The sequence below is a fragment of the Cottoperca gobio genome, chromosome 9 (genome assembly GCF_900634415.1).
Source record: "Cottoperca gobio chromosome 9, fCotGob3.1, whole genome shotgun sequence".
NCBI lineage: Eukaryota > Metazoa > Chordata > Actinopteri > Perciformes > Bovichtidae > Cottoperca > Cottoperca gobio.
The window spans coordinates 294,413-307,982 of NC_041363.1; the positions used below are offsets into that span (position 1 = coordinate 294,413).

The 13,570-nt window shown below is 42.2% G+C and overlaps 1 long non-coding RNA gene and 2 other non-coding genes across 3 annotated transcripts; 2 read left to right on the forward strand and 1 right to left on the reverse strand.

Moving 5' to 3' along the window:
- The first annotated feature begins 1,880 nt into the window (after positions 1-1,880).
- On the forward strand, positions 1,881-2,948 carry LOC115013992 (uncharacterized). Its single transcript, XR_003832843.1, has 3 exons — positions 1,881-1,900; positions 2,469-2,540; positions 2,827-2,948. It is a non-coding gene; the product is annotated as an uncharacterized LOC115013992 (long non-coding RNA).
- A 6,095-nt stretch (positions 2,949-9,043) lies between these two features.
- Positions 9,044-9,125, reverse strand: trnas-gcu (transfer RNA serine (anticodon GCU)). Its single transcript has one exon. It is a non-coding gene; the product is annotated as a tRNA-Ser (tRNA).
- Positions 9,126-9,447: 322 nt separating this feature from the next.
- trnaa-agc (transfer RNA alanine (anticodon AGC)) lies at positions 9,448-9,520 on the forward strand. Its single transcript has one exon. It is a non-coding gene; the product is annotated as a tRNA-Ala (tRNA).
- The last annotated feature ends 4,050 nt before the right edge of the window (positions 9,521-13,570 follow it).

The window sequence follows — 13,570 nt, forward strand, 5'->3', positions numbered from 1 at the left end:
TCTACAGCAAGAGACACTTCAGGATCTACAGAGTGAGATCACTTCCTGTTTACTATTGATTCATTAATGACTTCAGACCCTGACAGGAACCTGTCTGTCTCTCTGTCTGTCAGGAGGGCAGCGAGGTGTTCGTGGTGGACTACAGTAATAACGGGACGTTTGTTGACGGTATTCGCATCGGTAAAGACAAGAAGCTTCCTCTGATCAATAACGCTGTGATCGCTCTGGCCGAACAACGAAATAAAGGTCAGAAACTTCTCAAACATCAGAACCGTCAGGTTTCACCTGTAATATCACTGAGAGAGACTCAAAATAACTACAGAGAGACTCAAAACTACAAAAAGACACAAAACAACTACAGAGAGACTCAAAACTACAATGAGACACAAAACAACTACAGAGAGACTCAAAACTACAAAGACACAAAACAACTACAGAGAGACTCAAAAAACTACAAAGAGACTCAAAACAACTACAAAGATACACAAAACAACTACATAGAGACTCAAAACAACTACAAAGATACACAAAACAACTACATAGAGACTCAAAACAACTACAAAGAGACTCAACAACTACAAAAGATACACAAAACAACTACAGAGAGACTCAAAACAACTACAGAGACTCAAAACAACTACAAAGATACACAAAACAACTACAAAGAGACACAAAACAACTACAGAGAGACTCAAAACAACTACAGAGAGACTCAAAACAACTACAAAGAGACAAAAACAACTACAAAGAGACAAAAACAACTACAGAGAGACTCAAAACAACTACAAAGACAAAAAACAACTGCAGAGAGACTCAAAACTACAAAGACACAAAACAACTACAGAGAGACCAACTACAGAGAGACTCAACTACAGAGAGACTCAACTACAGAGACTCAACTACAGAGAGACTCAAAACAACTACAGAGAGACTCAAAACTACAAAGAGACACAAAACAACTACAGAGAGACTCAAAACAACTACAGAGAGACACAAAACTACAAAGAGACACAAAACAACTACAAAGAGACAAAAACAACTACAGAGAGACTCAAAACAACTACAGAGAGACTCAAAATAACTACAGAGAGACTCAAAACAACTACAGAGAGACTCAAAATAACTACAGAGACTCAAAACTACAAAGAGACACAAAACAACTAGAGACTCAAAACAACTACAAAGAGACAACAACTACAGAGAGACTCAAAACAACTACAAAGAGACTCAAAACAACTACAAAGATACACAAAACTACATAGAGACTCAAAACAACTACAAAGAGACTCAAAACAACTACAAAGATACACAAAACAACTACAGAGAGACTCAAAACTACAAAGAGACACAAAACAACTACAGAGAGACTCAAAACTACAAAGAGACCAAAACAACTACAGAGAGACTCAAAACAACTACAAAGAGACAAAACAACTACAGAGAGACTCAAAACAACTACAAAGACAAAAAAAAAACAACTGCAGAGAGACTCAAAACTACAAAGACACAAAACAACTAACAAGAGAAAAAAAGACTACAAACAACACACACAAAAACTAACACGAAATGCTAAGACAGACACACCACTACCAAAAGCAGCACACACAAAAAACTACAAAGAGACACAAAAACAACTACAGAGAGACTCAAAACAACTACAAAGTAGACAAAAACTACAGGAGAGACACTCAAAATAACTACAGAGAGACTCAAAACATACTACAGAGAAGACTCAAAATAACTACAGAGAGACTCAAAACAATCTACAAAAGAGACTCAAAACAACTACAAAGAGACTCAAAACAATCTACAAAGATACCAAAACAATCTACAAAGAGACACAAAAACAACTACAGAGAGACTCAAAACGCTAGTCCACAGACACGCTCAACACAAACTGGTCAGTATCACGAGGCTGAGCTACACGTGTTAGTGGAGCATTAAAGGCTCAGCTGTAGTTCTCCTGCACTAAACAATATAACTGCACATCTGCTCCCACAGCAACAACTCTTTAAATACATACAGTGCATTTGTTCTACGGTATGTGCTTTGTCAGTGTGCACTTTACCAGTTGAAGACTCAATGAACTTAAATTATAACAAACTAATCTCCTCAAAGGAGGACAAACAGTGACACCTGGTGGGCAAAATAAAAAGGTGCATGAGGTTGTGTTAAGAAATATAACATTAAAAACACATTAAGACAATAAATAACCTTTAATTACCAGGCTTTTAAAAACCACTTTATTCTTAAGAGATGTATAATGATCAAAGTTTCTCATGTTTTTAATGCACATTCTTCATTTGAAGCTGTAAAATAAATGTAGTGCAGTAAAAATACATTGTTTTCCCTTTTAAATGTAGGGGAGTAGAAGTAAAAAGTAGAGTTAAATGGAAATATTCAAGTGAAGTACCTCACAACTGTACTTTAGTACAGTAGTTTTTTTAATTTAAAATGTGTTCTTGTAGGAGGTGGAACTGGAGCAGAGCGGTGTGCAGCTGCAGGACGTCCAGCAGGAGAGAGACTCGCTGCTACACCAGGTTCTGAAGTTACTACCTTATTTCTGTATGTTCTTTAAAAACAACACCAGTTAAAGGTTAATCCTAATAGAGTCAGTACTACAGTGTAAGAGGCCTTACATTACTGACGGTGAAGGACTTTTATTTTGAAAAACAGCTGTTGTTTTTGTGAAGCTAAGGAGAAAAAGCAAACAAAGTGATTTGTTTAAAATCATTAAACATGTGAAGTGAATGTGTTATAATAAAATGAGGTAAAGAATCCAGCCGCAGTGCATGCTGGGAGTGACTGAGGTGTCATGTGATCCAGCTGCGTTCACAGAGCGACGGTCACCAGCGGAGCCTCGGCCGTCTGAACAGGAAACTACGGCAGCTCAGCAGGTCCATGTGTGACTCTGATCAGCTGACAGCAGAGCAGCTGAGAGCGCTGGCACACAGAGAGCAGGTACACACACTGAGTAGGTACACACACGGTGCAGGTACACACACGGAGTAGGTACACACACGGAGCAGGTACACACGGTGCAGGTACACACACGGAGCAGGTACACACACGGTGCAGGTACACACACGGAGCAGGTACACACACAGAGCAGGTACGCACACGGTGCAGGTACGCACACGGAGCAGGTACGCACACGGAGTAGGTACACACACGGAGCAGGTACACACACGGAGTAGGTACACACACGGAGCAGGTACACACACGGAGCAGGTACACACACGGCGCAGGTACACACACGTGCAGGTACACACACGGATAGGTACACACACAGAGCAGGTACGCACACGGTGCAGGTACACCACGGAGTAGGTACACACCAGAGCAGGTACGCACACGGTGCAGGTACACACACACTAAGCAGGTACACACACACAGAGCAGAGCAGGTACACACACAGAGCAGGTACACACACACTAAGCAGGTACACACACAGAGCAGGTACACAGACACACAGACCAGGTACACACACACACACACACAGAGAAGAGAGAAGGTACACACACACAGCAGGTACACACACACAGCAGGTACACACACACATGACTGTACTCCTCACTGGTTTACATAAATAAACGGACTTCCTGTGTGTGTTGTGTCAGGACACTGTGGACAAGATCGACGGCAGATTTCACGAACACACAGCGCTGCAGTGTGAGCACACACACACGCTTGAGGGGCTGAGGGCCGAACTGGATAAAGCTCAGAGACACAACACACAGACTGAGACAGAAGCTGGACCGGACCAGAGCCAGAGAGGAGGACAGTGGGTGCTTCATACCTCCTGGACACACTGTGAGACTTTAAAAATCGGTCATGCTAATTCTGGCTTTGGCTCGCTGCTCGTTGTGACTGATGAGGCAGAGTTTTACCTGAGGGAAACCGAAACTGAAGAGCAGAACGTAGAAACTGTTTCATATTATTGGTCTCTGGAGACTTTGGTCAACATCGTCCTTTTCTGCAAACAAAAATATTTCCTCACAACTGACTACGTTTCTTTTTGCAACCAAATGTTTGTTCCTGTGTGTCCTGCTGTTCAGGCTCCCAGTCTGGGCTCTCTGGGAAACTCAGGACTCCGGGGTTGGGGCTGCAGTACCCTCAGACCTCCCGCAAGAGGAGGGTACTGGTTCTACTTCCCCCGACACACAGCGACTCTGACACAGGTACACACACATAGACATTGGTCATTACTGATTGCTGTTCAGCCCTCACACTGTGACGTAAACCCCTCCAGCATAGCAGCAGAGTGGAGGGGACAGCGGAGGAGGAACTCTTCACTGTAAATCACACTTCAACATCTGTAAACTTATTTAGTTTACTTACAGTATCGAAGGTACTTAGTGTGCAGAATGCCTCCTATCCTATCATTGTTGTTTTATTAATACTGATTCTTCAAAGTTTCCTCCTAAACAAAACATTCCGCAAACAAAACATAATCAACATGAAAACTATATTCCATAGTATTTATAATGTGTATAAATGATCAGCTGTTTCGAGGTGACACTAGTTTTAACAAACTTAATATACTGCTGAGTAGTTTAATCTATTAAATACATCATATTTAAGAAAAAAAATCAGAGGTCCTGTTAGTGTGTAGCTATTGGGTGTGTTCAAATGCGCCTTTATAAACCGGGCGCGTGTTTTGTGTGTCATTAATTTGTACTCCGCATGTTCTCAAACAGAGGAAAGGGTTAAAAGTCCTCTGGAGAATGCGGGCATCGATCCCGCTACTTCTCGCATGCTAAGCGAGCGCTCTACCATTGGAGCTAATTCCCCTTCTCCCGTTACTCTCTGTCCTGCAATCTCTTTCCCCTATACTCCTGTGTCTGAAAGTAGATAAGTAAAAATTGATAAGTAATTGGGACATAAATATGAATTATTTTATTGATTTATTTCTGTATTTATTTATACATTTATTTATTTCTTTATTGATAGTCATTTTTCTTCCTCCATATAAATCAGTGTTTCAGGCATCAGCGGTTGAATTATTGTCGGCAGGCCTCAGACTGTAACATATTGTAATATAATATGTTACATATTATATTACAATATGTTACATATTGTAATATAATATGTTACATATTATATTACAATATGTTACATATTGTAATATAATATGTTACATATTATATTACAATATGTTACATATTGTAAATCTTTGTGTCTGTGTTCAGAGTAACTGCAGAAACAACAGGTTGCCGTCTCTTAAGTGCCTCTGACCCCTCCCCCGGCGACCCCCGCTCTGGTGGGCGGGGCTTCCCTGTTTTAGATGACTCATTGGTCAGAATATGTCCTGTCACTCTGCAGCTGGGCTCTCTGATTGGCTGGGAAAAGGTTTTCCTGTGTTGATTCAAAGAGAGGAGAGGAAGAGAAGTTTGTAACGGAGAGAAGAACAGAGAGATGAAGAAGTGTTTTAGAGACGAGAGGAGGTGAGAGGTTGTTGTCTGCTGTGAACTGAGAGAGACAGAGAGGGGGGGGACAGGATGTTACCCAGCAGCCCCGGGTGGTCTCTGAGGGCGAGGACTGAACAGACTGTGTGAGTACACAAATACTTCTCTGTTCACGAAGCATCAGAAGGACGAAACAGATGTTGATGTGACCTCCGCCGTGAGGACGGGCTGCTGGACAGGATGAGCGGGAAGCAAGCGCGAGCTGGAGGGTCGCCTCGACGACATGCTGTCACGCATCGCCATGGAGACGCAGGAGATCAAAGAGCTGGAGCAACAGCTGACCGACGGTGAGAAGTCCGCTGACCAATCACAGAGCCCACTGTCTCAAACTGGAGCCTTTTGATTGGCTCTCAGAGTTAGGCAAAGTTATAAAATATATAATACTTTTCCCCTCCCTCTCTTCTTTCCTCTTCTTCTTCCTCCCCCTCCCTCCTCCTCTTCCTCCCTCTCCTCTTCTTCCTCTCCTCCTCGTCCTCCATTTATTCCTCCTCTTCCTCCTCTTCCTCCTCTTCCACCTCCTCTCTTCTCTCCTCCCTCTCCTCCTCTTTCTCCCTCTCCTCTTCTTCCTCTCCTCTCTCTTCCTTCCTCCCTCTCGTCCTTCCTCCCTCTCCTCTTCTTCCTCTCCTCCTCTTCCTCCCCCTCCCTCTCTTCCTCACTCTCCTCCTCTTCCTCCCTCTCTTCTTCTTCCTATCCTCCTCTTCTTCCTCTTCCTCCTCCAGGTCAGATTTTGGCTAATGAATGTCTTCAGAGAGATTTGCAGGGCATCATCTCTGGACTGCAGGAGTATCTGAGAGGACTCAGAGAGCAGGTACAGACTCTGTAACATCTGGCAGGGTTGTTATTATATTATTATTATTATTATTATTATTATTATTTACTCCACTGATCGCAAAAATAAAATGATAATATTCCCTCAGTAAGAGCGTTTAAACCACACGTTGATGTTTCAGACTTAAGTTCATGTCAATTTTCCAAACTTGGAACATGATGGTCTCTGTTGAACAACAGCTAACATTCCATCGACTCACTCACCGACTATTGTAACGGTTTCAGTGTGTGTGTGTGTGTGTGTGTGTGTGCGCGCGTCAGGCTCGTCGTGCTCAGCAGCAGGTTCTCAGTCTGCAGCTCAACCTGGAGGACAGTGCCAGGACACACAGACAGGTACGTGTCTGACAGGGAGAGTGTTGTTATCATATGTCCCTGGTTAATACGTCTGTCTGTCTGTCTGTCTGTCTGTCTGTCTGTCTGTCTGTCTGTCTGTCTGCAGGAGCTGTCTGTCCAGCAGGAGGAGGCTGAGGCTCTGAGAGACAGACAGGTGGAGCTGGAGGCGGAGCTAACCCGACAGGTAACACTGTGAACATAGTTTATTACAATCTCTTTAACTTGTGAATAAAGTTTTTACTTCTTCTTTGATTGTTTATTATAAATCTTTAGTTGTGGTCAAGTATATTATATTTAAAAACCTTATGAACCAAATAAAACTTTTTAAAATATTTTATTATCATAAATACTAAATATAAATGTTCACTTCTTTAGTAAGCACACAAACACAAGTCCTGAGGATTCACTGACCTCCTGTTTACAATGTTGTTTACAGGCGGCAGCAGACGAAGAGAAGCAGAGCAGAGAGTCTCAGCTACAATCAACCATCGACACACTGCAGGTCAGAACACACACGCACACACACACACACACACACACACACACAGACACACACACACATGATAAAACCTGTCTGTCTGTCTGTCTGTCTGCAGGATGAGAACTCTTCTCTTCAGCATGCAGTCCACAGCCTTCAGGTCCAGCATGAAGACACCAGAACCCAGCTGGACCAGATCACAGCGGCCATGTTGGATCCTCAGGAGCTTCAGAACGGACCAGAGGACAAGTACAGGTACCAGTTCTACAGTACTACTACAGAAGTACTGTAGAGGTACTGTAGTAGTACTGTAGAAGTACTGTAGAAGTACTGTAGTAGTACTGTAGAAGTACTGTAGAAGTACTGTAGTAGTACTGTAGTAGTACTGTAGAAGTACTGTTGAAGTACTGTAGTTGTACTGTTGTAGTACTGTAGAAGTACTGTAGTAGTACTGTTGTAGTACTGTAGTAGTACTGTAGTAGTACTGTAGAAGTATTGTAGAAGTACTGTTGTAGTACTGTAGAAGTACTGTTGTAGTACTGTAGTAGTACTGTAGAAGTACTGTTGTAGTACTGTTGTAGTACTGTAGAAGTACTGTAGTAGTACTGTAGTAGTACTGTTGTAGTACTGTAGTAGTACTGTTGTAGTACTGTAGTAGTACTGTAGAAGTACTGTTGTCGTACTGTTGTAGTACTGTAGTAGTACTGTAGTAGTACTGTAGAAGTATTGTAGAAGTACTGTTGTAGTACTGTAGTAGTACTGTAGTAGTACTGTTGTAGTACTGTAGTAGTACTGTAGTAGTACTGTAGAAGTACTGTAGAAGTACTGTAGTAGTACTGTAGTAGTACTGTAGAAGTACTGTTGAAGTACTGTAGTTGTACTGTTGTAGTACTGTAGAAGTACTGTAGTAGTACTGTTGTAGTACTGTAGTAGTACTGTAGTAGTACTGTAGTAGTATTGTAGTAGTACTGTTGTAGTACTGTAGTAGTACTGTAGAAGTACTGTTGTAGTACTGTAGTAGTACTGTTGTAGTACTGTAGTAGTACTGTAGAAGTACTGTTGTAGTACTGTTGTAGTACTGTAGAAGTACTGTAGTAGTACTGTAGTAGTACTGTTGTAGTACTGTAGTAGTACTGTAGTAGTACTGTAGTAGTATTGTAGAAGTACTGTTGTAGTACTGTAGTAGTACTGTAGTAGTACTGTTGTAGTACTGTAGTAGTACTGTTGTAGTACTGTAGTAGTACTGTAGTAATACTGTTGTAGTACTGTTGTAGTACTGTAGTAGTACTGTAGTAGTACTGTAGAAGTACTGTAGTAGTACTGTTGTAGTACTGTAGTAGTACTGTAGTAGTACTGTTGTAGTACTGTTGTAGTACTGTAGTAGTACTGTAGTAGTACTGTAGAAGTACTGTTGTAGTACTGTTGTAGTACTGTAGTAGTACTGTTGTAGTACTGTAGTAGTACTGTAGAAGTACTGTAGTAGTACTGTTGTAGTACTGTAGTAGTACTGTAGTAGTACTGTAGTAGTTCCTGTGCTACTTTTATAAACTGACTGCAGCTTTAGTTGATGAACCGTCCTTTAGAGAAACAGTGATTTCTTCAAACACTAACACAGCTGATGTTCATTGCTGCATGAGAGAGATTATTATTATTATTAGCTGCACACAGAAGTCAACAAAGAGGCGTTTATTTGCTCAGTAAATAAAAGATAAAGTGACGCTCACTCTCAGACGAGATACGACCTTTAAAACTCTTTCAGTTTTACTCCATGAAGTGTTTTAGTCATCGGAGTATAGTGAACATTTCAGCTGCTTTCTGTTGTTGTCATCGATACCTTGAGGAAATCCTGCTCAGTGTTCAGAGCAGACATTTACATATTTGAAACCTCACAACTTGATAAGATTACATTCAGACTGTTCAAAGTCAAAATCAGTCCCGACGAGGATGGGATTCGAACCCACGCGTGCAGAGCACAATGGATTAGCAGTCCATCGCCTTAACCACTCGGCCACCTCGTCTGTGAGCTCAGCACAGAGTAAAACAGCTGCAGGACTCTGGGAAATAAATATATATATATATATATATATATATATATATATAGAGAGAGAGAGAGATATATAGAGAGAGAGATATAGATATAAATATATATATATATATATATATATATATATATATATATATATATATATATATATATATATATATATATAGAGAGAGAGAGATATAGATATAAATATATGTGTTTATGTTTCTGTGTGAGGTTTGCGCTGCAGGGAAGTTGTAGGTTGATATTTGTCTATAAGAAGAGTTAGAGCACACTGAGCTGTGTACACCTTCACAGGGGAATTAGCTCAGATGGTAGAGCGCTCGCTTAGCATGCGAGAAGTAGCGGGATCGATGCCCGCATTCTCCAGAGGACTTTTAACCCTTTCCTCTCCGCAGACATGAAGTCTCTAGTGTGTAGTGTTAAAAACTCTTATGGTCAACATGTGTATGGAGGACAAAAAGTTACATAATAATAAATAAAATAATAAAAATGGAGGTTAATAGAAAGCTAAATAAATATAAGCTCTAAATCAAACAGCAGTCTTTCCAAAGTGAAGCACAAAGTTTAAGATGCTGTAAATACAACATTTTAAGACTATAAAGACATGTCTGTCCCCCTGCAGGCCTGAGGACATGTTGTCCAGGAGTGTGGAGCAGCTCTACAGGGCGATCCAGCAGACCAGAACCGGCCAGGAACACATCTCCACACTGCAGGCCCGCGGGGGCGCTGCGGAGCTGCAGAGACTGAGAGTCAGAAACAGACACGCTCAACACAAACTGGTCAGTATCACGAGGCTGAGCTACACGTGTTAGTGGAGCATTAAAGGCTCAGCTGTAGTTCTCCTGCACTAAACAATATAACTGCACATCTGCTCCCACAGCAACAACTCTTTAAATACATACAGTGCATTTGTTCTACGGTATGTGCTTTGTCAGTGTGCACTTTACCAGTTGAAGACTCAATGAACTTAAATTATAACAAACTAATCTCCTCAAAGGAGGACAAACAGTGACACCTGGTGGGCAAAATAAAAAGGTGCATGAGGTTGTGTTAAGAAATATAACATTAAAAACACATTAAGACAATAAATAACCTTTAATTACCAGGCTTTTAAAAACCACTTTATTCTTAAGAGATGTATAATGATCAAAGTTTCTCATGTTTTTAATGCACATTCTTCATTTGAAGCTGTAAAATAAATGTAGTGCAGTAAAAATACATTGTTTCCCTTTTAAATGTAGGGGAGTAGAAGTAAAAAGTAGAGTTAAATGGAAATATTCAAGTGAAGTACCTCACAACTGTACTTTAGTACAGTAGTTTTTGTTAATTTAAAATGTGTTCTTGTAGGAGGTGGAACTGGAGCAGAGCGGTGTGCAGCTGCAGGACGTCCAGCAGGAGAGAGACTCGCTGCTACACCAGGTTCTGAAGTTACTACCTTATATTCTGTATGTTCTTTAAAAACAACACCAGTTAAAGGTTAATCCTAATAGAGTCAGTACTACAGTGTAAGAGGCCTTACATTACTGACGGTGAAGGACTTTTATTTTGAAAAACAGCTGTTGTTTTTGTGAAGCTAAGGAGAAAAAGCAAAACAAAGTGATTTGTTTAAAATCATTAAACATGTGAAGTGAATGTGTTATAATAAAATGAGGTAAAGAATCCAGCCGCAGTGCATGCTGGGAGTGACTGAGGTGTCATGTGATCCAGCTGCGTTCACAGAGCGACGGTCACCAGCGGAGCCTCGGCCGTCTGAACAGGAAACTACGGCAGCTCAGCAGGTCCATGTGTGACTCTGATCAGCTGACAGCAGAGCAGCTGAGAGCGCTGGCACACATGGTGCAGGTACACACACACACATACACACACACACACACACACACAGAGAGCAGGTACACACACTGAGTAGGTACACACACGGAGTAGGTACACACACGGAGCAGGTACACACGGTGCAGGTACACACACGGAGCAGGTACACACACGGTGCAGGTACACACACGGAGTAGGTACACACACAGAGCAGGTACGCACACGGTGCAGGTACACACACAGAGCAGGTACGCACACGGAGTAGGTACACACACGAAGCAGGTACACACACGGAGTAGGTACACACACAGAGCAGGTACGCACACGGAGCAGGTACACACACGGAGTAGGTACACACACGGAGTAGGTACACACACGGTGCAGGTACACACACGGAGTAGGTACACACAGAGCAGGTACGCACACGGTGCAGGTACACACACGGAGTAGGTACACACACAGAGCAGGTACGCACACGGTGCAGGTACACACACACTAAGCAGGTACACACACACTTCACAGAGCAGGTACACACACAGAGCAGGTACACACACACTAAGCAGGTACACACACACTTCACAGAGCAGGTACACACACAGAGCAGGTACACAGACACACAGACCAGGTACACACACACACACACACGCACACACAGAAGGTACACACACACAGCAGGTACACACACACAGCAGGTACACACACACATGACTGTACTCCTCACTGGGTTACATAAATAAAACGGACTTCCTGTGTGTGTTGTTGTCAGGACACTGTGGACAAGATCGACGGCAGATTTCACGAACACACAGCGCTGCAGTGTGAGCACACACACACGCTTGAGGAGCTGAGGGCCGAACTGGATAAAGCTCAGAGACACACACACAGACTGAGACAGAAGCTGGACCGGACCAGAGCCAGAGAGGGAGGACAGTGGTGCTTCATACCTCCTGGACACACTGTGAGACTTTAAAAATCGGTCATGCTAATTCTGGCTTTGGCTCGCTGCTCGTTGTGACTGATGAGGCAGAGTTTACCTGAGGAAACCGAAACTGAAGAGCAGAACGTAGAAACTGTTTCATATTATTGTCTCTGGAGACTTTGGTCAACATCGTCCTTTCTGCAACAAAAATATTTCCACACAACTGACTACGTTTCTTTTTGCAACCAAATGTTTTTTCCTGTGTTTCCTGCTGTTCAGGCTCCCAGTCTGGGCTCTCTGGGAACTCAGGACTCCGGGTTGGGGCTGCAGTACCTCAGACCTCCCGCAAGAGGAGGGTACTGTGTCTACTTCCCCCCGACACACAGCGACTCTGACACAGGTACACACACATATACATTTGTCATTACTGATTGCTGTTCAGCCCTCACACTGTGACGTAAACCCTCCAGCAGCAGCAGCAGAGTGGAGGGACAGCGGAGGAGGAAGTGACGCTGACCGGAGCTCCAGAGGACGGACTCCTCCTGTTCCTCCTGCCCCAGCTGCAGCTGTCTCTGCTGGACTCGCTGACGGTCAGACTCCGCTGGTTGGACCCGCCTGGCTGCTCTGTGGCTCACCTGCAGGAGGCGCTGCGCTGCACTGTAACATCCCAGAACACAGAGACACGGTGAGAATCAGGCTTTTAAACCGGGAACCACAGAGACCTGAGAAGAGTGGGAAAACATCTTCCAGGTCTGATCTAAATAGTTTTCTCTCCTGTGAGTATGACTTAAAATATAGTAAAAATAATAAAGTCCTTTTTCAGAAATCGTGCAAATAGGTAAAAACAATGTTTTGGCAGCTGATTTCTTACTTGAAGTGTTTGTTGTTGTAATACGATGTTCGGCCACTAGAGGCGGCAGCACCACTCCATGTTCTAAATACTGAAACCATTGTGTGTGTTGGCAAGTCATTTAGCATGACTGTCATGTCTTACTAATAATGTCTTATTAATAATAATAATGCATTTTATTTATACAGCGCATTTCATAGTGCTCATAAAAACTTTACAGGTTAAAATTATCATAGAAATGAACAATCTGAACATTCATCTGAACATTAATCTGAACATGCATCTGAACATTCATCTGACCATGGATCTGAACATTCATCTGAACATTCATCTGAACATGGATCTGAACATTCATTTGAACATTCATCTGAACATGGATCTGAACATTCATCTGAACATTCATCTGAACATTCATCTGAACATGGATCTGAACATTCATCTGAACATGGATCTGAACATTCATCTGAACATGCATCTGAACATGCATCTGAATATTCATCTGAACATTCATCTGAACATGGATCTGAACATTCATCTGAACATGGATCTGAACATTCATCTGAACATTCATCTGAACATTCATCTGAACATGCATCTGAACATTCATCTGAACATTCATCTGAACATGGATCTGAACATTCATCTGAACATTCATCTGAACATGGATCTGAACATTCATCTGAACATTCATCTGAACATGGATCTGAACATTCATCTGAACATGGATCTGAACATTCATCTGAACATTCATCTGAACATGGATCTGAACATTCATCTGAACATTCATCTGAACATGGATCTGAACATTCATCTGAACATTCATCTGAACATGCATCTG